At 34.0% G+C, this 21,090-nt stretch overlaps 1 protein-coding gene across 5 annotated transcripts in view; it reads left to right on the forward strand.

Annotated features, from left to right (window-relative positions):
• The window catches only part of LRRC4C (leucine rich repeat containing 4C), a 496,561-nt gene that overhangs the window by 361,736 nt on the left and 113,735 nt on the right, over positions 1-21,090 (forward strand). The gene's annotated exons all lie outside the window — the stretch shown is intronic.

The following is a 21,090-nucleotide window of genomic DNA, read 5'->3' on the forward strand; positions in this document are numbered from 1 at the left end:
GGTATGATGTTGTATTAACAACCAAGCAAATACGCGGATTTTTTTTTTTCCCTTGAAACACCTTGGTCTGTACTAAAGAAAACTCTACACAGTTTATTTTGCTCACTTTATTAAAAAAAAGTTCACAGTCTCCTATACAGTGGATAAAACTACTTCAGAGGCCAAGATTCAAGTCCTCCCTTGTGTTTGGAGAGGTATCTTCATCAGTTCCCGCCTTAAGTAGAAGAAATAAGGAGAAAAGTCTTTCTCAAAAAGTCTGTCCTTCTTGGAGGGAGGGAGCCATCTGTCAAAGAGCTGACTTACTGAGTGTAGTTTCCATGAATGTCATGCTACTGAGAAATAGGCTTGCATCTGAGAATTTTAATGACCAAGATGAATGGCCTTTGCCTTTCTTTAAACCTGCTTTTTCTAAAACCAAGATCTCTGAGGATGTAGGCACTCTTAGTGCTTTAAGTAATGTCCGTTGAAACAACCTGCTAGAAGATTTCATTCAGTTCAGACCGAGTTAAGCAAATGGAAAAATATACAAAACACTGGTCTTGGTCTTTTTGTTGGAAGAACAATATTTTATATAAATTATTGCATCAATCAACTGTCCTGCTTTTAGAGAACCTATTATTCAATTTATGAGATGAAGGACTGCAGCTGACCACTGTAAATTCCTGAAGTGGAAGGAAAAGTGGTTAACTCTGAGAATATTTAAATTGCCTTTTGGCTCAGTTCACTCTTTTCAACATCCAGTCAATTATGTCTTATGATATTGTTAATGTCATTCTGTCTTTCTTCCTAAGAAACTCTATAAATACCTTTCTTCATATTGACAGTGTTTACAGTAAATAAAAAAAAAGTCTTAAGCAATTTTGGAGTAGTTTTAGAGGTCTTGTTGTGAGTGTAGAACAGAATTAAGCAAAGGGCTACTGATGAACATAGAATATAAAAAATGAAGGAATTAAGAAGTTACATAGATTGATCTTGGTTAAAATGTCTTAACATTAAACAATCTTTTTTTAAGAATATCAACACAATAATCTCTGTGGTCTCAAGAACTTCATCACATCGGGGCATACACCTTCAAAAAACATTTCTACATGCAGATGGTACACAAGAGTGTAATGAATGTAACTAGAGGATGTACTTCTTACAAAAGTATTTTCCATGTATGAGAATTATTTGTTTGGACTCTCTATATACACACACACATATAATTAATTTTTTCAATATATAATATTCTAAACAATTTTTGATTATGAGTTTTGAGCTAAAAAAAATCTACAAGCTCTCACCTAATGGCCCTGACATTTATTTTTATACTGTAGATATGCAGTTAATCAAGATACACAGTCCCTGATAAAAATATTTCTTCTCAGGATGTAAAGATTGCACATCCATTATTATCTTCCTAAGGAGAAAAAAGCCCCAAGTTTTCAGTTGCTAGGGAAGGTTGCAATACATATGTCTGGTTTCTTATGTGGTCTTCATTATTATAGTATCATAGCATTCTTAAAACAGATGGGGAGTTGTATGGTGAAATTAAATTAAAAATTACACAGGAAGTCAATAGCAGAGTTAGAAACTTAAATGAGTCTCCTAGTTTGTTTAATATAAAATTGCCCATTCATTGTAAGAAAGATGCATTATCTGAAGTAAGAAACTTCTACATACTTTCCAGAAATCATAAAAAGCTGTTGATACATGGAAAAATAAAGGTCATATGTAATTATCAGGTTCCCTGCTTGATGATTTAGTTCTCCTAAAGCTTCCTTTTCAAATTCTTTTAATAATTATTAACCAGGAACTTTTTTAGCTTATTTCTTTTTTTTTTTCAAAAAATATGGAGTTTTTTTAATCATGTTGAGAAATGACGCTGAAATTTGCTGCCCCCTAAGTCTTCTATTTCTTAACACTGTTTTTGCTAGCCATGTTAGGTATTTAAGTCCATGATGTAGGTTGTATCTGGTATTTCATTATATACTGGAAGGTGCTTTTCAGCATTCTTATATTTTTTCCCCCATGGTTAATGCAGGCCTTGGTTTGTAATAATAGATGAAAAACTACAATTTTAATAACCCATATGTATCCTCATTTTCATGTCTATTTCTCCTTTACCTTTAGGCTATACTGTTTTATAGATGGTAGCTATGATTTTGTGGGGGTTTTTGTTTGTTTGTTTTTTGTGTGTTTGTTGTTGTTGTTTTTTATGGAACCTTTTACTTTCAAAAAATCTTTGTATACATTTGGACTGGAGATATACTGGAACCAAAATGGGGACCCCTCTGGATCATACAGAAATAGTGAAGCGTATCCCAAGAACTGGATTTTATGCATCAAATTTAGTAAAAGAAGGTAGTTGTATTCTGCAGCCAAAATGCTATTAGGGCAAATACTTTTGAATTTAAGGTACCAAATCTTTAATCAGCATAAAATATTGCCCCTTCAGGCTGCAACTAATTGGAGCTATTTATCATTTGCTTAGCAGTTAAATGAACTATTTCTGTGTTGGAATGCTACAGCTGTTACTTAACACTGAACAATACTTCAGAATAGTTTAAGTGAGGAAACAGAGAAAAACCTGCTGAAAATGTAGTCAGTTTCCTCAGACAATAATGTTCTGAAGACTCTGGAACTAATAATAGCCATATTTTCTCCAAAGGCATCCCATTTCAATAACTACATGTGCTTAATGATGAACCTGAGGTGAAAGGGTTGTGTTCACCAGAGGTTTTAAGTGCCAATCTTAGATGCTGGCTTAGATTGTTTCTCTGAAAAAAAGGATTCCAACCTGGCTAGTATGTTGCTGACACTGCATTCAGAAATACCCCATGTTTTCTCTGAAGTTTCTATCCAAGTACAGCTAATCCTGCTCTAGCATTTTTTTTAAAATTAGAGCCTGAGACTGTATTGTAATATGATGACAGCATTCTGCAGTAGAGGTAGCATACTGTTTTTACAAAATTGCTTAAACTTTAAGTCATAGTGGAAGCTAAAGACACTATTATAACATATCTAATTATATTTTTCTTTTTTTCCCCCTCTTTCTGTTTATTACATTAATTTAATTTGTTTAATCTGCATGCCAATTACACTTTCAGTGGCATACTTCTTTGTTTCCTAGACCTTTAACCTGGTTGATAAGCTTTAATTGTAGTGTTTCCTGGATTAATTTTTGGCATCACGGTTTTGTCCTATCTCCAGTTCTGATGTTTAATCTGATATGGTAATGTATTTTTGCAAAGTGAGGAGACTCATGTGTGTTAGTGGGCAGCAACAGGCACTTCAGAATTTGGAAGCGATTTCTAGAATCTCCACCTTATGTTGTCTAAAATGTAAATTACTTTATTAAAAATAACTTGTTTTGCCTCAGTGCACCTGTTTCTATGCAACAGCAAAGGCACCTGTGTCCTATTAATACTTACATTATGCAGCACATTTGGAAATGTTATAACTCAGGTGGATTATCCTCCTGGGAACCACATATACTGTTCTTGCCTCAGCTCTTTCTCTCTGTACATGTCAAGTTGTTAAATGATTTTCGGGTTACTTCAATGTGTTTGATGCTTGAATTCTTAAAAATGATACTCAGGCTAGTAAGAAGAATCTGATTCCAGATGGCTGTTAGCAGATTTCCATGTTTTTCTATATTCTGGTTGTCCAATATTGATTTTGAATCTATCCATTCTTTTATACTGCCTTTTAAAAAGAAAGAGATACATAGCTGGTAGGTTGTTTACATTTGCTTGTCTCTAGCTCTGTCTGTTGTTCATCTAGAGATAATAAAGTCTCTCATGATGCTTCTTGTCTAGGTCACTTATTTTTGCTATATCAAAGATTTTGGACATATATTTGAGAGGATTTGCTATTTTATTACTGTAGCAATGTTAATTTAATATTCACATTAACATACGGCAATTGGAACTCAAGCTTCAGGTGACTCCCATGGAAAAGATGAAGAAGAAATTTTACTTCTTTTGCCCTAAATCTTATCCAATTTGCTCTAATACCAATAGTGTAGGTTGACATCAAGATTATGGAAGCAGGTTGCTTGTTAGTTAAATAGGCTGTGAAACTTTTTATTTTCTTCCATGGCACCACTATGCATGACTAGAAGTGGTATACTAGGAAATGCCCAATCTTATGTTATATTTCATATCTAGTAACCAAAAACTGACTGAATAAAATATGAATCCTAAATTATGGAACTTGACAGTGATTATCCAAGACTTTTATTTCCATTGATCTAGAATAACACCTTCCCTTAGCTACTTCATAATTTTCCTTAAATCAGTATTTTAGAAGACAATAACACTTTCTAAACAGGTTTTTGCTGTATTATACAGCAAGGAAGCCTGCTATGAGTAGTAAAGCAATCAATTCAGATGAGTGGAGCTCTACTGAAAGAGACCTAAAGAGGTCAACTAGGGTATCTCTATCTTCAAAACTAAGATGAAATATAACTAGTTCGTGACATGTATTTATCTATCCCATTCTTAAAAACCTCACCTAGATTTCACAGAATCCCTTGGCTGGCAAATAAGTCTTATGAAACTTCATTGAACCTGATTCTGACAACCTTTTTTTAAACATGTTTGGGCCTTTTTTTCAGTTGTAGCTTTTTCATTCGCTCCTATCTTCTAATGACCTGGTAAACTGATGAAAGTTTGATCCGCTTATACCCTCGAGAAGACATGATCATTGTCTAAGCAGAGTGTCTTCACTGTATTTATTTGGTCCACAGCATAAATTATACATATTACATCCCTACAGACATGCTTTTTAACCTGGTATCTCTGGTGGGAGGAACACAGTGGCTAGTGTCTTTTCTTTTCTTTGAAATTTAAAAAAATGACTGGAATAAAATGTATGGAAAAAGTAGAGCATGTGATATTTAAAAATCTGAGATCAGTTGTGTCAGAACTATCATCAATCATTAGTTAGTGCTTGAGGTTAGTAAGGAATTTTTGCCCACTATTACAATAGTAGGGACCTTTTTAGTTGGTTGGTTGTTCTGCTTTGTGTCATATTCTATATTATAGAGCCTGGGCTAGTCTCTGGGGTCAGGCAGTAAAATGCTTACAAGTGGTTGCAAGTGACTGTTGGGAGAACTGTGCAAATAAGAGGACTAATGTAAAAGATCTGTTGTAGCTCACACAATAAAAATCTCGTTAATATAGTGTTCTTCCTAACAGTCTTTTCAAGGGCTTTTTAATTAATTAATGTCCTGTCATCACTTTAAATGGTTCTTACATGCTTTAGTTCATTGGAAAGCTTGTGAGACATTCTGTTTGCATTTTGGCTAAAGAAAATTATATCAGTCTCCAGGGCAGCCAGTTTAGATAGCATTAAATATGCTATCCACCACTTCTGCAGAAGTCAAGCTTATTAATTATTATATTTTTATTTTTATGTAATTTTAAATATACATTTTCACCCATTTGCTTTTTGCTCTGTGTGAAATGGAAACTGATACTGTCTCTGTAGTGCAGATTCCTTCATTTCTCAGTGCCATGTTTCAATTGAGTTCCAGATGTCAAGTGCTTACATGGAACAAATAATTAATTTTTTTTCTGATGCTTTCCTAGATAATCCCCTTGTCAAATCCTGACAACTTGTGAAGATTTTAGATTTTGGGACAGAAGGTATAGCCCTGATTTCATGAAAGTGAAAATGTGTGACTACTGCGGCATACGATTTATGAAATGATTGTGTTACTCTGTTAACCATTACGTCATATCTGCTTCTACCATGTTTCTGATGATACTTATTTTTCTGCTAGAAATAGAGAAATTGTACACATTGCTAAAAAGTATGAAGTTAATTTTGATTATATATTTCTTATGAGATGAAAAATATTTAAGAAAAGATTATGGTTTGTTTGTAGAATAAATCTCTTTAAAGGACTAAAGGATTATTCTTGTAATTGTCAATATACAAGCTTCCAGTGTTTTAGGAAATAGGATTTGTAAATGGACCAAGGCAGCACTACGGGTACAGGATTTTAAAATCTCAGTAATATGTTCTTCTAATTGAATAGTAGCCAAAGCAGAAAACTTCTCTTACTGCTTCTATATACATTCATACATGAGATTACACGATGACTGGTCTTCCTGAGTGAATCAATGACACTGATCTTAATTGCAAAATTAACAATTTGAATGTTGGTTACTTCCTTTGAAATTTGTCCTGAGACAATTCTTTCAGTTTTTTATTTTGTTATTTAGGATTCTTGTCATATCACTATGCTGATTCAAGTCTGTAGTACATTACAGCATTCTAAGTTGACATTTGGTTCTGCCATATGTCATTCTGTGCTGTGGCACACTAGAGTAATATCATGTTTTATCAAGTTTATCAATACTTAATTTATTCTTAACACAGTTTTATCTAGTCCACCTATTCATTTGACTTATATTCTTAGTCACTAAATGCCAAAGCACAAACACATAGTTTCTCCTGGAAGATGGTATTTTTGTGCTGTAGTATAGGAGGAGTTTAGTACTGGTTTAGTTAAAGGGCAATTCTGTTGCATTATAGCATTTCTCAGGTAAATTTTCAAATGGGTTGATTTGGAGATTCTACCAACAAGATATAAGAATTTATCAAGTTGATTAAAAGACTAAGGCTCAAATGTGTGAATTAAAAGAGTGAGTTTCTTGAGCCTAGTTAGTTGTTCACTATCAGTAATACTTAATTATGCCATTAAGGCTGTTTTTGTCCATTTGGAGTGTAACAAAGTCAGGGCAGGGAATCAGAATATAATTCATCAAGAAAAATGAAGAGGTTTGACTGGTTAACAGTGTCTGTTATTTTATATGACACAGCAAAACAGTTTTCAAAAAATGCATTGCTGAATAAAGGTAAAGGGAGCAGATAGACAACAACTATAACAGATAAAACAGCGTTCTGGAGACATTCTGTTTTTATTATTATAATGATATTTTCCTTTAATTTTTACAAAATTAATAAATAGATGTTAAAATGGCTAATTAGGATCTGGGTATGTGAAAGAACATTTCTGGGCTGCAGTGATTTTGTCCATTCAATGTTGCTGTACAAAACACTAAGCATAAGAGCTCAAATAAGGTAGAAAATTTCTAAGGCAAAAAGAAATTATTCCATGGAAATGAGGTTGATTTCACACATATTTATCTGAAAGTTGGTTGTTCACTTTGTTTTACTGCTGCATTGCCCATAATAAGTCATAACAACAACAAAAATGAAAGTTTGCAAGTACTGAAATTATTTTACTAGAAACCAAATTATCTTGAAAATGAAAGGTAAATTCATAGAAGGGAGAATATGTAAAAGGAGAGGAATTTTAACTTATGTAATTATTATTGTGACCTCTAGGAATGTCGTTAATAATTTGCTTCTGCTGTGCCTTTCGTTTGCCTTTTGCATAGAACAATAGTCTGACTGAATGCTGTGGATTGTGGAGGGAGTTCAGTGTTTCCTTAGAAAAATATAGTTAAAAATTCTTTTCTGTCTTGTCTGTGTTTTCTATCTAATGTAACCCTTTATAATGTACATTTGTACATGTACTTTGAAGTGAACTATAAAGAAGGAAGTCTTGCAAATACCATAAGAACATATTTTCACACTGAATAATTGTTGCAGGAGCCTGAATTGTTAACATAATACATTCTATTCTTTCTCTGATCAGTTGGTCACTAAAAACTTAACCTAAAGTTCAGTGAAGTGAGTTGAAAGTATCTACTACTGCAGCGTTAAATGTAGTAATGGGGGCAGGATTTCCCTAATGTTTTCCCTTTTGTCTTCCCTCCCACGTTACAATCACTTATGCAATGGAAAACAATGAGACTTTTTATGTAAGTAGCGCAAATCTAGTGATTAAAATATTTCACCTATTGATAGGGGTTCTTGCTGTATATTTTGATACTTATGGATCTTAGCAGATGTTAAATTTCTAGTTTCCTTCATTGAAACTGCCCTACCTGTATCCTCTTTTTCCCCTCCAAGAAAAGCCCTAACAATAGCAGACAGTCTTAAATTCCATTGATGTGAAAAATTAATATTTATTCCTAGAAAGGTTAATACTTGGGAATATTTTTTTTGAAAGTGATAGTTCAGAGACCACTAAGGAAATGCATGAGCAGACCACTACAAGCAGTCCTTGCTAATAATTTTTCATCCCTCAGTGTATCTGCCACATAATTGTTCATTTAATCTTTGCAAATTTAATTATTCATTAATAGAAACTTATTAATGGTTGTTATGTGACTTAGGAGCCTGTCTTATAATCATAAATTAATTACATAAGTAGAAACCAGAAACCCATTGGAAACCACCAATTAGTTTTAGGTCTGTAAGTGCCACTGACACTATGGAAAGCAGAACTTAGGTTTATGAATAATTTAAGAACTTGAATATTTTTATGTTATGTTGTTGCTACAAAACAGGCACAACATTTTCAGGTATCAGCTATTGAATATGGGATAAAGATGTATGTGTAAATATTTTTTTTAAAAAAGCTTTATACACATGAAAAAAACAACCATTATACTCAGTAAATTTTGGTCCAACAGGAGTAAACAGTTGAGTAAATTCCTCTGTTCAAATTGAAGATACTTCATCACAAGAACCTTCTGATTAGAGGGCATAGACCTCCAAGCCTCAAAAGCCTTACACAGTGTTGGGTATTTAGCGTTCCTAAAATGAGCATGACCAACATGTCAATTCTGAGTTCTGTTTACAAGTAAAGGAAGAGAATATACCAAAGAGGAGTAAGCTAGTAAAGAAGCTCCTGCAAATGCCTGAATGTGAATTCCTACCAGTTTTAATAATGATCTGATTAGTAGTGTGTTTTCTGGAACCTTGCACATTGCTCTTGTGATTTCTTCTGTTCTTGGATTTCTTGGTGGTAAAGTTTCAGATGTCACCAACATCAAACAGAAGGACTGAACATCTGCTGCCCTCATAAACTTTCATTAGATATCTTCCCTGAGGCCTCTGAGTGCAAGCCTGAGTATGGTCTTGGAGATGTAGTATATGGAAGTGTTTTCTAGGGCAGATGGCCAAATTAAAATTATTTATTTATATAGCAGAGGTACACTATTAAATCTACATAAATTAGTCCAATAATGTACATACTACAGAGGAAGGAGAAGAGAACTATGGTTTGATGTATAAAAATATGATTTGAGTTAGCTTAAAAAAAAAATTAAGATGGGAATATCTGAGCATGGTAAACTTTAATATTAGCGTGCTAAAATAAGTAGTCATATCTGCTATTTTTTGCATAAATGGAAGACTAATGTATTATGCTGTCAACTCCGTATAGGCATCACAATATATAGTGAATATATATCTGTACACATACACAGAGTCTGTGTGTGAATTACAACATATGGGCTACAGGTAATGATGGAGGAATTAAAAAAAACAACTGTGTATGTTTCAATGTTTTGTTCTAGAGGGTTTTTGCTTTCAGAAGTGAATCTGTTTCCCTCAGTCATAAATATAACTGAAGTTTTATTGCACAATTTTAAGTATTAGAGTATTAAGCTAATATAGAGCCCGTTATGAAAAATAAAAATGAAAATACCTTGTAAGTAATATTCTTGACTAATTCTTGATACAAAAAGTATATGGGGGAAATTAAATAAATAGCTATGTATTTCTTTAATTATCTGCACACTGTCTTAATCCAAAAATAGGAATTACTATAACTTTAACCAAAATAATATTTTCAGAGAACGTTTTACACAAGCAATCTGAAAAGTTGAACTTTTTTCCCCCTAAGAACAAAAGATGAGATTTTGATCTTTTTTTAACATTTCAGAATTTTGTATCTATATAACAGATGAGCAGGGAGGATTGTCATTGATTTTTAAAATTTAAATCAATTTATTTTGAAATGGGATAAATATCAGTGCATTCAATGTGGTATTTTTCACCCTTACTATGAAGCTTCTTGTTTAGTAAGAAGAAAGGTGAGGGAGGGCAGGGTGGCCCTCAATGAAAGGCTGCTGAAGGATCCTATTCTATCTGCATTGAGGATGACAGTATCTCAAATGAATAAATTCAGGTAGTCCAAGAATTTGAATCTATTTGAAATTAATCCAGTTTTGATCTGCAAATGTCACAGATTTCATTGTTTGTCTGACTTGATCTGAACAAAATTGTGCTTGGAACAAGACAAAGCATAGCATACAAATATTCCAGAACTTCTTAGTCCGTGCTTCTTTAGCTAATTAATCAAATACTGTCTTTTGCAGAGCATATAAATGAAGTCCTCAGAGAAATTTCTTTTCTGTTTCACAAAGTACTTTCCCTGACTAAAACTACACATGAAACTGTTTAATGTTCGTAGACAACAGTCACTCTGCTCAGAGACAAAGTCTCCAGTGCTTATGCAAAAAATCCTCCCACTCCAAAGTGGTTTACTGTGTCATTTCAGAAATCTGTCTCTAGTCTATGTATTTTAATGTCAATAGAATATGCTTCTGTTTTTTATCCCTTAACATTTTGGCAAATGTGAAAGTGATCAATTGACCATCTGATCAGCTCAGTCAAGTTGCCTGTCAGACTTCTCAAGTTGCTGACTCCATCTGGTATGAAGTCAGGAAAACTGACTGAAAACAAGTTCTAAATTTATTTTTTGACTCCTTAACCTTTTCAGTGAGTTCCACCCATGAATTCAAACTGGCATAAGAAAGGCCAGGTAATTACTTTGTGATAAAAAGAGCAGCACTGAAGGATTTGCCTGGGGCTCAGAACACTGATGGCTGGATAAAACTCAGCAAAGTCCATGGCCCCAAAAGACTGCTGAGGCTGGATCTGCTGTAGGCTAATATGCTTAGAGGAAAGGTCAGGCAGTTGTGGAAGCCTGAACAGCAGACTGTCTCTCAGCTCTGTGGCTGGCGGTGTTCAGGAGCTGAGTGGGTAGCACAAAGGGATTGATTTAAATGAGTTGACTGATTCCTCTTTTCTTTAGGCCTATATTCCCTCGACATGTGAGCAGGTGTCTGTACTGTCACTACAAACAAATGTGAACCTCCTGCATAATTGCATTGGGAACATGAGGGGTCTCCGGCCTTGGGTCTAAAACTTTGCTCCCATCCTTCTTTCATGCATTTATGTTAGAATGAGTGTTCAGAGCAGAAAGAAATTATTTCTTCTTTTCTGGATGCCAGCATATTTCTAGGGAAAATATTATTCTTGATTACATCCTATTACATATGAGCCTCCCACCTTGATATAAGTGGCTAACTGTTTCTATTGGTAACCACTGAAACAAAAGAGGAGCTTTTTATCTTTGATTTATGACAGAAACCAGAATAACACTCCGGAAGAACATAGTAGTGGTTTCACTTTCAGTAATTCTCGTCTCTGCCTCGTTTCATCTGAGTGCAATTAGGAACACAGCCAGGTGCCTTCAGCACAGACACAGCCTGCAGTAGTTGTTTCCACAAGTAGTGATTACACACAAAATGATGGAGGACTGCCCGCATTCCTCTTGAACTTGTTGTTGATACAGTAACTTTTGTTTACTTGAACATCCTGCCTCTAAGATTGTGTAAGAAGGATAGACTAATTAGAAAGACTGCAAAAATTCAGTTATCTTTTAAAACTTCTCTCTACTTAATAACCTTCCTTTGTTACTAGTGTGGGGTTTTTTTCCAAGAGATATAACAGAATTGACTTAAAACTAATGCAAGATGTGCACATTTTTCACCTGGGAATGAATTTGTCTTCTATATAAAATAAATCTATTGACTAGGATGCTCTCATCGTCTGAAATTGCGTATTCTTAATCCTCTTAATCATGTTTTTAAATATGAATTGTGCAGCTAGCCATTACAGAAAAATAGTTAGAGGATGTTTGTCTGTTGTCAGGGAAATTCTATAAAATTTTCAGTATGCTATTTGAATATGACAATTGGTAAGAATTTTCTATCATAACCTTATTAAATTCCATTTCAATCATAAAAGCATTTTTCCTGAAAGAAAGATGAAAAGAGAAAGGGATTTCTATACTACTATTTTCCCTTTCAATATTCTCTGTTTTCAGTTTTACATCTTTTGTTATTGTTCTTGTCAATGTCCTCTTTATATGAATCATAGGAGATATTTTAGAACCTGTTGGACTGAAAACCTACAAACTAAAGAAAACTTCCATTTCTACTGAAATAACTGAGTCAGAAGGAATTCCTTTCAGGGGGTGAGTTGTGACCCACAACTGCCTTTTTTTGTCACTGCCTTTTTTTGGGAATCATCTAAATAGCAAGTACTTCTCAAAAGCACTTGGAAATCATGACTTTGAGATCACAACCTGTTCTGATGTAAACTGCTAAACAGTCAAAATCAGATAGTAATTTAACTTCCATCCTGATTGATGGTTATAAATGTAACTGGGAAAACACCTTCAAATCGGTTAAGCAAATGAATGTTTATATTATTTACATCTAATGGTTAGTCCCACTCTGCCTTTATTTCTTGATTAGGTTTTGAGGGATAAAATGTTTATGGTAGTTTGTTATTTCTTTGCCTTTAATTAAAGACTGAATTATAACTTCTGCTACCAATTAATTTTTTCAGTATCAAAAATATGAAAACGATTTAACTCAGTGTAAAGATTTGACATTCACGTAAATTTCAAACCTTTATTCTCAGTGCCCTGACTCAGAAAACTCGTAATTAAGTAGCATTATTGGAGAGGTTTTGGTTGTATGTTCATGGGAAATCTCACTGCCCAAGTGGAGCGTATGACTTCTTCATTCTCTTTTAAGCTACTATAGTGTGTGTATATATATGGAATAAACCCCAGACTTAGAAGGAAAAGTGTATCTTGTGTAAAATATAAACATATCCAGAGGTGCTCTGTCAACAGAGTTGTAACCAAAACCAGCTGTGGGCATTGTTTCATTTCCGTTGTCACCTCCAGGTTAGTGTATGGAGGCCGTTAGTAAACTTTTCTGTGTGCAGGTACTTGTAGACTCTGGTGTTCAAGCATACACAGAAGAGGTTTATAAAAGCACTCTGGTGCCTTGAAATGACTTCTTCTCGGAATGAGTGTCTGTGGCAGTGCTAAATGTTTCCTAACAGAGCAGTGCCATAGGCACTTTTAGTAGAATTTAGAAGCTGATAGAAAGAGGCAAACTCTATGCTGAAATCCTGCTGTCCATCTGCAGCACAAGTCTAGCAGACAGGAACAGCAAAATCTTCTGACATTCAGTAAACCCCATAAGAGGTCTCCAGAGGGACTGCTTCTAGGAGTTGAATCATAACCTTTTTCTCTCTGGGCGTCTCGGTCTTTGTGTCGCTGCAAAAAAAATGCTAGCCAGTGCTCTAAACTTGATGTTGCCTATGACACTGGCATCTTTACCCTTGAGAGGTAAGATAAACATGCTAATTTATTTCATATAGATGATAAAGAATGCTGTCTTCTTGCTAGTATAGATATAACCCACTGGCTTAATAGTAGAGGGTTTTCTATACTGTTACCACTATAGGGATGCATATAATGCACCCCCATCTATCAAAACACAATTGTTTCCCTGCCAGTCTGTATTGTAACTTGCCTGGGAGAAAAGCACTAGTGGTGCTGTGATTTTAAGGGGGAAAATGAGTGCTGTCCTATTTGATGCAGGTGACTTAAGAAAATAATAGAATAATGTATAAGTCATTGTCTGCAGGCAGTTTTCAGTTCCCTGAAATTTTGTTAAAGGTATTGGGCATGTTCTTCCAGGAATACTTTTTGTGGATTTGCTGTTGATTAAATTCTGCACAGCTAAACAAAATAATCAGCAGTATTTACCAGATGCTAGAGGTGAGATTTTTCAAATTCAGACTTTTGAAATTTTAAAAATATAGCTGGCTGAAATTTTCTGCACCTGAAAATGAAGAAGGATGTATTTTTACAGGCTGCACTGTTGAGTACAAAATGAAATATTTTGATGAAGGAAATCAGGACATTATTCATGTCACTTATCCATAGAGGAGATGCTTCCAGAAAGTTACTTTGTAATGAAAAATAAAATATTTTTATGTTATCTGCAAAGTTTATGTAACAACATTTGAGAAATAATTTCTCTGTTCATATCCTGAAGCCACTGCCCCTGGAAATCTAGAGAGACCCTTCTCTCCAAGGTATTATTATTCATTAGAATTCATAAAAATAGAATGTTTTGCATTAAATGTTATAATTTTGACAAGTTTATTAACACTGGTAATAGTTTGGGCCATCTTTGTGTTGCTGCTTGAATCAAGCCAGTCTATGAGAATAGAAGAATCAGTTTCTACACTTAGAATACTTTACAGTAAAATTGTAAAGCTTTGTTCTTGGCTCATCGAGAGAGTTCTTAAGATTTTCAGAACAAGGAGTAATGAATCTTCCTAAACGCAGAAGACTACTTTCCTGACTACACTGTTATAACTTTGAATAATTGGAAGTAGAATAGCTGGATATTAGAATAACCCATATAGTATAAATGTCCATATACCAGTTGGTATTTACTTCTGCTTTAAGCCACACACTACTCAATTAAAATTTTTTTACCTATACATTCTGCTGTTTTAATTATAAGGGTTGGGAACATTTGCAGTCTCTTCTGTTTTCTTCAAAGTCGGTAACTTTATCAACTCTACCTATGCCAAATACTGCTCTGCAGCATCTGGTTGTTAAGCTGTTTAATCTCCCTGGGACAATCTTGATTTAAATCCATGACTAACAGTCATATAAAGATATGTCCAAGACAGATGCCTTTCAACTTTTGTAACATTTGATATTGGTATGTATAATAAAGGCAGTCTACTTCACAGACCTCTCCAAGTAATTTTTTTTCCCCTGAAACTCATCTGGAAACAAGGTTGTGGTTTAAATATGTAAAATATTTAGTTGTCTTTCTGAGCTAGGAGAGTTTGAAGACATTACTTATTTCTGTGTTTCATCTTGAGATCTTCAAGACACAAGATTTACGTCATCATTTTTTTCACTTTTGAGTCTTGCTGCTTCAACACTTGTAGTTGTGGAGACCAAAATTATACATGTGTCTTGAAAGGATAGTTCAAAACAGTAAAAAAAAGCTAGTATATATACACGTACTTGGCTAAATCCAGTGAATAGATTTCTAATAAGAAACTATATGAACATTAGAAAAAAAAATAGGCACTATCTAGTATTATTGTTAACTTTCTAATGATAGTTCTTAGAAAAAAATATTGAAGCAGAAACATTTACCTTGCTTCTAGATTCAAATGTTTCCCTTTTTCTTTTTAGAATAATTATTGTTTTCCTACTTATGTTCCAAAAGGGCTCTTACCTCATTGAAAATAACCTAACTGGGAATGACAGGAAAATTCATCTATTTTACGCTTAAAGCAATTATAGATCTTAATTGATGTGCTAATGAATACTTTTATATATATATATAAGAAATGGAGGTTTGCTTAAAAATTTTTTAATTTTAATTACAACAATTATTTAATTTGAAAATTTAAATTTCATATTTATTTTTTTACATCGGTAATTTTTTTTTTTTAATATGTTGATCTCTATTTATAAATGTGTCCCTGAGGGCTCAGTTTTGGGGCCAGTCCTGCTTAATGTCTTCTTGATGATCTGGATGTGGAGATTGAGTGCACCCTCAGTAAATTTGCAGATGACACAAAGTTTGGTGGGAGCGTTGATCTGCTTGAGGGTAGGAAGGTTCTACAGAGGCATCTGGGCTAAGGACGACCGTGTGAGGTTCAATAAGGCAAAGTGCCAGGTCCTACACTTGTGTCACAACAATCCCAGGCAGTGCTACAGGCTGACGGAAGAGCAGCTTAAGAGCTGTTCAGTGGAAAGGGACTTTGGGGTGCTGACTGACCAGCAATGTGCCCAAGTGGCCAAGAAGCCAATGGCATCTTGGCCTGTACCCAGAATAATGTGACCAATGGGACCAGGGGAATGATTGTCCCCCTGTACTTGGCATTAGTGAGGCTGCACCTTGAGTACTGTGTTCAGTTCTGTGCCCCTCATATTAAAAATGACACTGAGCTGCTGGAGCATGTCCAGCAAAGAGTGGAAAGAGGTGAAAGGTCTAGAAAAAATATATCTTATGAGGAATGACTGTGGAAGCTGGGTTTGTTTAGTCTCAAGAAGAGGAGGCTTGGGGGGACCTCATCGCTCTCTAGAACTACATGGAAGGAGGTTGTAGAGAGGTGGGGATCAGTCTACTGTGCCTGCAGTGAGAGGACTAGAGATGGACTTAAGCTGAGACAAGGAAGATTCAGAGTAGGTATTAGAAAAAGATTTTTCACTGTTAGGGTGGCCAAGCAATGGAATAGGTTGTCTAGGGTGGTAGTGGAGTCACCCTCTCTGCAGGTGTTTGAGGCATCTGAATCTAGCACTGGGTGATATGATGTAGTGGTTTAGGGGTTACAGGAACAGTGCTGGGTGAGGAGTTGGACTTGATGATCTTAAAGACCCCTTCCAATCTTGATGATTCAATGATTCTAAAATTATATAGCTTTTAGTTTTTTTCCGTTGAATAGTTCTCTGCCTTTTTTTTTCCTGTCCCTCAAAGGAAAAGCTTTGCTAAAGCATTTATTTTGCAAAACTGATTTTCAGTTTTTGGAAAAAAAAAATCAAAACAGACTTTTTTTCTTTTAAGACATTGAAACTCCCTATTTTTCCCTTATAGAGGAAACCTCTTTCCTACAAATGTCAACAAATATCCATTGAATAAACAAGTAATTTAGACATCAGTTGCTATGTGATACAAACAAGGAAAGATAAGTTCAGAAACATAATTAATTATATCTGGAACCTCACAGTTAGTTCTTTGTAACAGCTTTGCAGATCTACCTGTAGGCTACCATGTCTGTCTTTAATGTATTTTTGACAGTGCTCCTGTATACACAAATCAATAGCAAGTAAATACCAAGGGGTGCAACAATAAAGCGATATAGAACACTGGAACATTTGAAATATATGTGGGTTTAGATTAAATTAAACAATGATGTATGATTCCAATGCATTCTATTGCTTATATGCTAAAGATCTGAATCCTTTAGTATTTCTGTACTCATCTATTATACATAAGATGCACAGACTTACGTCTCTTGAAGATGTAATAGTCAAAGCCAGATTCTAATGGCTGTAAATATCAATCATTGCATTCTATCTGTTTCATTTTGTAAAAATTGGTGTAATGGGAAAAAAAAAAAAAAGGTGACGTAGCCTAGTACAAATTTTTGGTGGCATATAACTACCCAAAATGGAAATGTGACCATACAACGAACATTAACACTTTTTCTTGTAAAAGGAACTGCAGTTTCGTAAGCAACTTTTTATTAGTAGGCACTTTGAATACTGGAATACAGATCAAGCAAGCACTTAAAAGACAACCTGCTTATTACCCTCTCATTACAACACACTATGTAATATTCATGACTTTGAAAATTATTTGGGTTTTGTATCATTCCATTTCAAGACGGGTGGGGGTGGACAATGATACATAGAAAGCGTTTCTGTTGTACCAAAAAATTTTGAACAGAATCTTCACCTGGGAACTGCTCAGACCACATAATATATTGCTGATGAATGATAATCACAGCTGTTAATTTTTTGTGAACATTTATCTTCCATTTATATAAATTAAGAACATTTTTTAAAAACACAAATATTCTTCATATTTCCATTTTTCCTATTAGCCATTTCATATTTCAGTTGTTTGTTTTCATCATGTCATTGCTGCTTCATGTGTTCACTCAACATTACCATAGTATTCTCTTAAAATGAGCAAAGAATAGAGTAAAGGTGCAGGAGAAGAATGGACAAAGAACTCTTACACACTGACAGCTTTTTTTTGGTTATTTGATGCTTTTTCTAAAAAACGTTGTGTGTTCCACCGAGAGCTTTAGAGAAAACAAGACATTTCAATACTCTTGTAAAATATTGTTACTCAGTTCTCACTCTTATTCAATATTTTTTAATATTTTATATACACTAACAATGAGATATGTATTTTTTACAGTCATTTGAAGTGAAATTATCTCAAAATAATTGTTATATCCATTGTTTTTCATCATATTAGGCATCATATTTATTGAGTATGCTGTAAACATTTTTAATTCACTGAATGCCAGTTAAAACTAAAGCAGTTTTTCCTTTTTTTTCTCTTTTTATGTATCTCTATGATCTTTTTGTTGGTTTATCTATTCTTATATTTCTTGTCAGTCATAATAGATGTTACAGATTTGTGCTGTGGGTTTCAGTAGAAGTCTTACAAGGCTTATGCTAATGCTGCCTAGACTGTTTCTATTTAAATTGTGAGAATGTGACCTACTTTCATCTCTGTCACTGTATCTGCAGATTCTCCTATTCATGTCATATTAATTCATCCAAGTTTAATGATTGTCCTGCCTCATTAGCTGGACTTACAGGACACATATGGGAGACCTCAACCAGGTCAAAACTCATTTTTCTGTCATACCAAGAAAGCTGTCACCATGTTTATCATGCCCTTTGTGACCCAATGATCTCAAGTAAATATTTCTACTAGTTATTATTAATGGTTGTTGAGATACATTTCACAGAGTTTAACAAAACCACTTTGTGATGGTTTATCTGTACTTTAACAATGTGGCTAATATTCATTCTTATGCCTGCAGATGCAGCAGCAAGAATTGAATTTTAATACTGACTCATTTTTTCCTTGAGTAGTGAATAGAAAAAAATATCTTTCACTTTCAATTTGTGTCTTGATGCTACATTTCATTACAGCTTTTGCCAAAGTTTGATACTTTTTGCTCCTTTGTAAATGTAGAAATTTCTTGAGTCTCTTTCACTGGTATTTGCTGTTTTTCCTACCATCCATTAGCTGATTAGTAGAATAGAAAGCATGTAAACATATTTTACTAAAGAAAACTGGAGTGGACATAAGATATTTCACATAGCTGTCCTTGAAAGCAACTGGATTTGTCAACTCAGTATTTAGATTTTCTGAAATATCTCAGCAGTTTCATAGGGAAATTGCCTCAAAATCTTCTTAAAACAATGCAACTTCATTTCTCCTATTATTTTCATAAGCAATACTGTATTAATTCTTAATGTCAGCATGGTATGGAATATAATATTTCTTAATTATAGAAGAAGATAAAAACGCCTCAAGTTACCCAGTTCATAATAGTTTTATGAGCAACTGCTTCTTTGATCTTTCTGACCCCAGACTTATCAGTTCTTATTTTGTCTACTTAGGGGTGGTTTGCAAGGGGTTAAAGAGTGTAATTATCACATGTTAGGATGGTAAATTTGGCTTTCTGACTTAGTTGTTGAAACGCTGCATGGTGAGTGGAGATTATGGTTCCATAGCATTTAGTTGGCATTTATTCATGGTTATTCTTGCCACACTACAGTGCAGTTGAAATACAATTATCCTAACACTACAGAATTAGTAAATTCTCATACAAATTTTTTTTAGAACTTGAGAATCTCAGTGCTTTTCACTGAGATTAATAATTATCCTCCTAAGGAGATAATTTGTTTGTTTGGTTTTTTTGTTGTTGTGGTGTTTGGGTTTTTTGGGAGGGGTGTTTGTTTTTTGTGCATTTGTTGGTTTGTTGTTTTGTTTTGTGGGTTGATTTAGTTTGGTTTTTTGGTTGTGGTTTGTTTGTTTTTTGTAAGACACAGTACTGTGCTTAATACAGAAGCTTCAAATGAGAAAAATTAATGGAAATCAAACAAAGAAAAGCTAGATGGAAAATCATAATGTTAAGCATAGACAGAATCATCTGAATAACAAAATAATAGCTGTGTTATTAGAATGATTTGAGAGTTACTTAACACTGAACCTGACAAAGCATTGCAGAATATGAGGTAGAAAGTAATCCAGAAGTACTTGAGGATATGGACAAAACATTTATAAACTGATTGACATTTTCAAAAGGAGTTTCTAAACATGTACATGGCAATATTGGCAAAACAATTTTTTTATGAATAAGTTATCTTTTAAGGGTAGATTGTGAATCTGTTAATAATTAGGATTTTGAGGTTATTGAAAATCTTTACATTTTAACCTTTGAGTTTGTGTAAAGCTTTCTTTTTGAAAGACACAAAGCATGAATGCATATATGTTTTATGATCTTCCAGCTAATCCATTTAAATATAAAATCAAAAAGCACAAGTATACTAGGGTCAAATTAAAATAAAATTTTCTCTTTTTTTCTTCCTACCAAAACCATTTTTGAAAAAATAATTTCAGACCAAAAGCCACAGGTTTTTTTGATCTCATATGCAATGTTATATTTTGCTCTGTATTTCTGAGGTTTTTAATGTCTTTTTTATTGGTGTTCAAAATACAAACCTATTCTTAGTTTTGAAATGATGAATAGACTGGTTTGTGCTAGTTTTCTCATTTGAAAATATTTATAATATATTTCTACTATTTACAACCTCTCTTCAGAGTCTCAGAATATAAAACAGCAGTGATTTTCCCCTGGATTGCAAGAATTACTTGTTTTCCTCAAACAGCAATTGTAATAAAATAAATTAATTAAACAGGTGGCTTAAAGTAATGAAACAAAGAAACTGTTTACGCTTATTTGGGAGCAAGTTCATGAGACTTCAGTACAAGAATATCACAAAAACTCTCTGAGCTAAATATTCTGAAATTTTTGCTAAGGGAAATGAATTGATTTTCCCCCTTGGTACTTAGTTCATACAGATCATTAGAACATGGCAAATCTAACATGTAGATGTGTGCAAATTCTCCAATTCTAGTGGCAAGGTGGCTGTTTCTAAATTCAAAGTCAGGTTACTTTTTTACACAGAGGAAAAGAGTTTCATTTGAGTGGCAGCTGAAGTTCATAGTAATATACTGAATTAATTGTCTTGCTTCATTTAGCAATGAACCGTTCTTTCCAAGACAATGAAGGCACCAAGTATGGTTTAGGACATCTGGATCTTGACCTTTTTTTGTTTGTGAGTCAAAACAGGAGAGGGAAGTGTGATCATGAAAGGTTTATCTCTGCTCCTTTTTACAGCAACTTGAGCTCATGTTATACAAATTCATGTAACTTTCATGTCTTTGAAATATCTTCATTTCCCATTAGGAAATTCTGGGGAACCTAGGAAGGAAGGAAATATTC

The sequence above is a fragment of the Lepidothrix coronata genome, unplaced genomic scaffold (genome assembly GCF_001604755.1).
Source record: "Lepidothrix coronata isolate B3197 unplaced genomic scaffold, Lepidothrix_coronata-1.0 Scaffold1, whole genome shotgun sequence".
Lineage (NCBI taxonomy): Eukaryota > Metazoa > Chordata > Aves > Passeriformes > Pipridae > Lepidothrix > Lepidothrix coronata.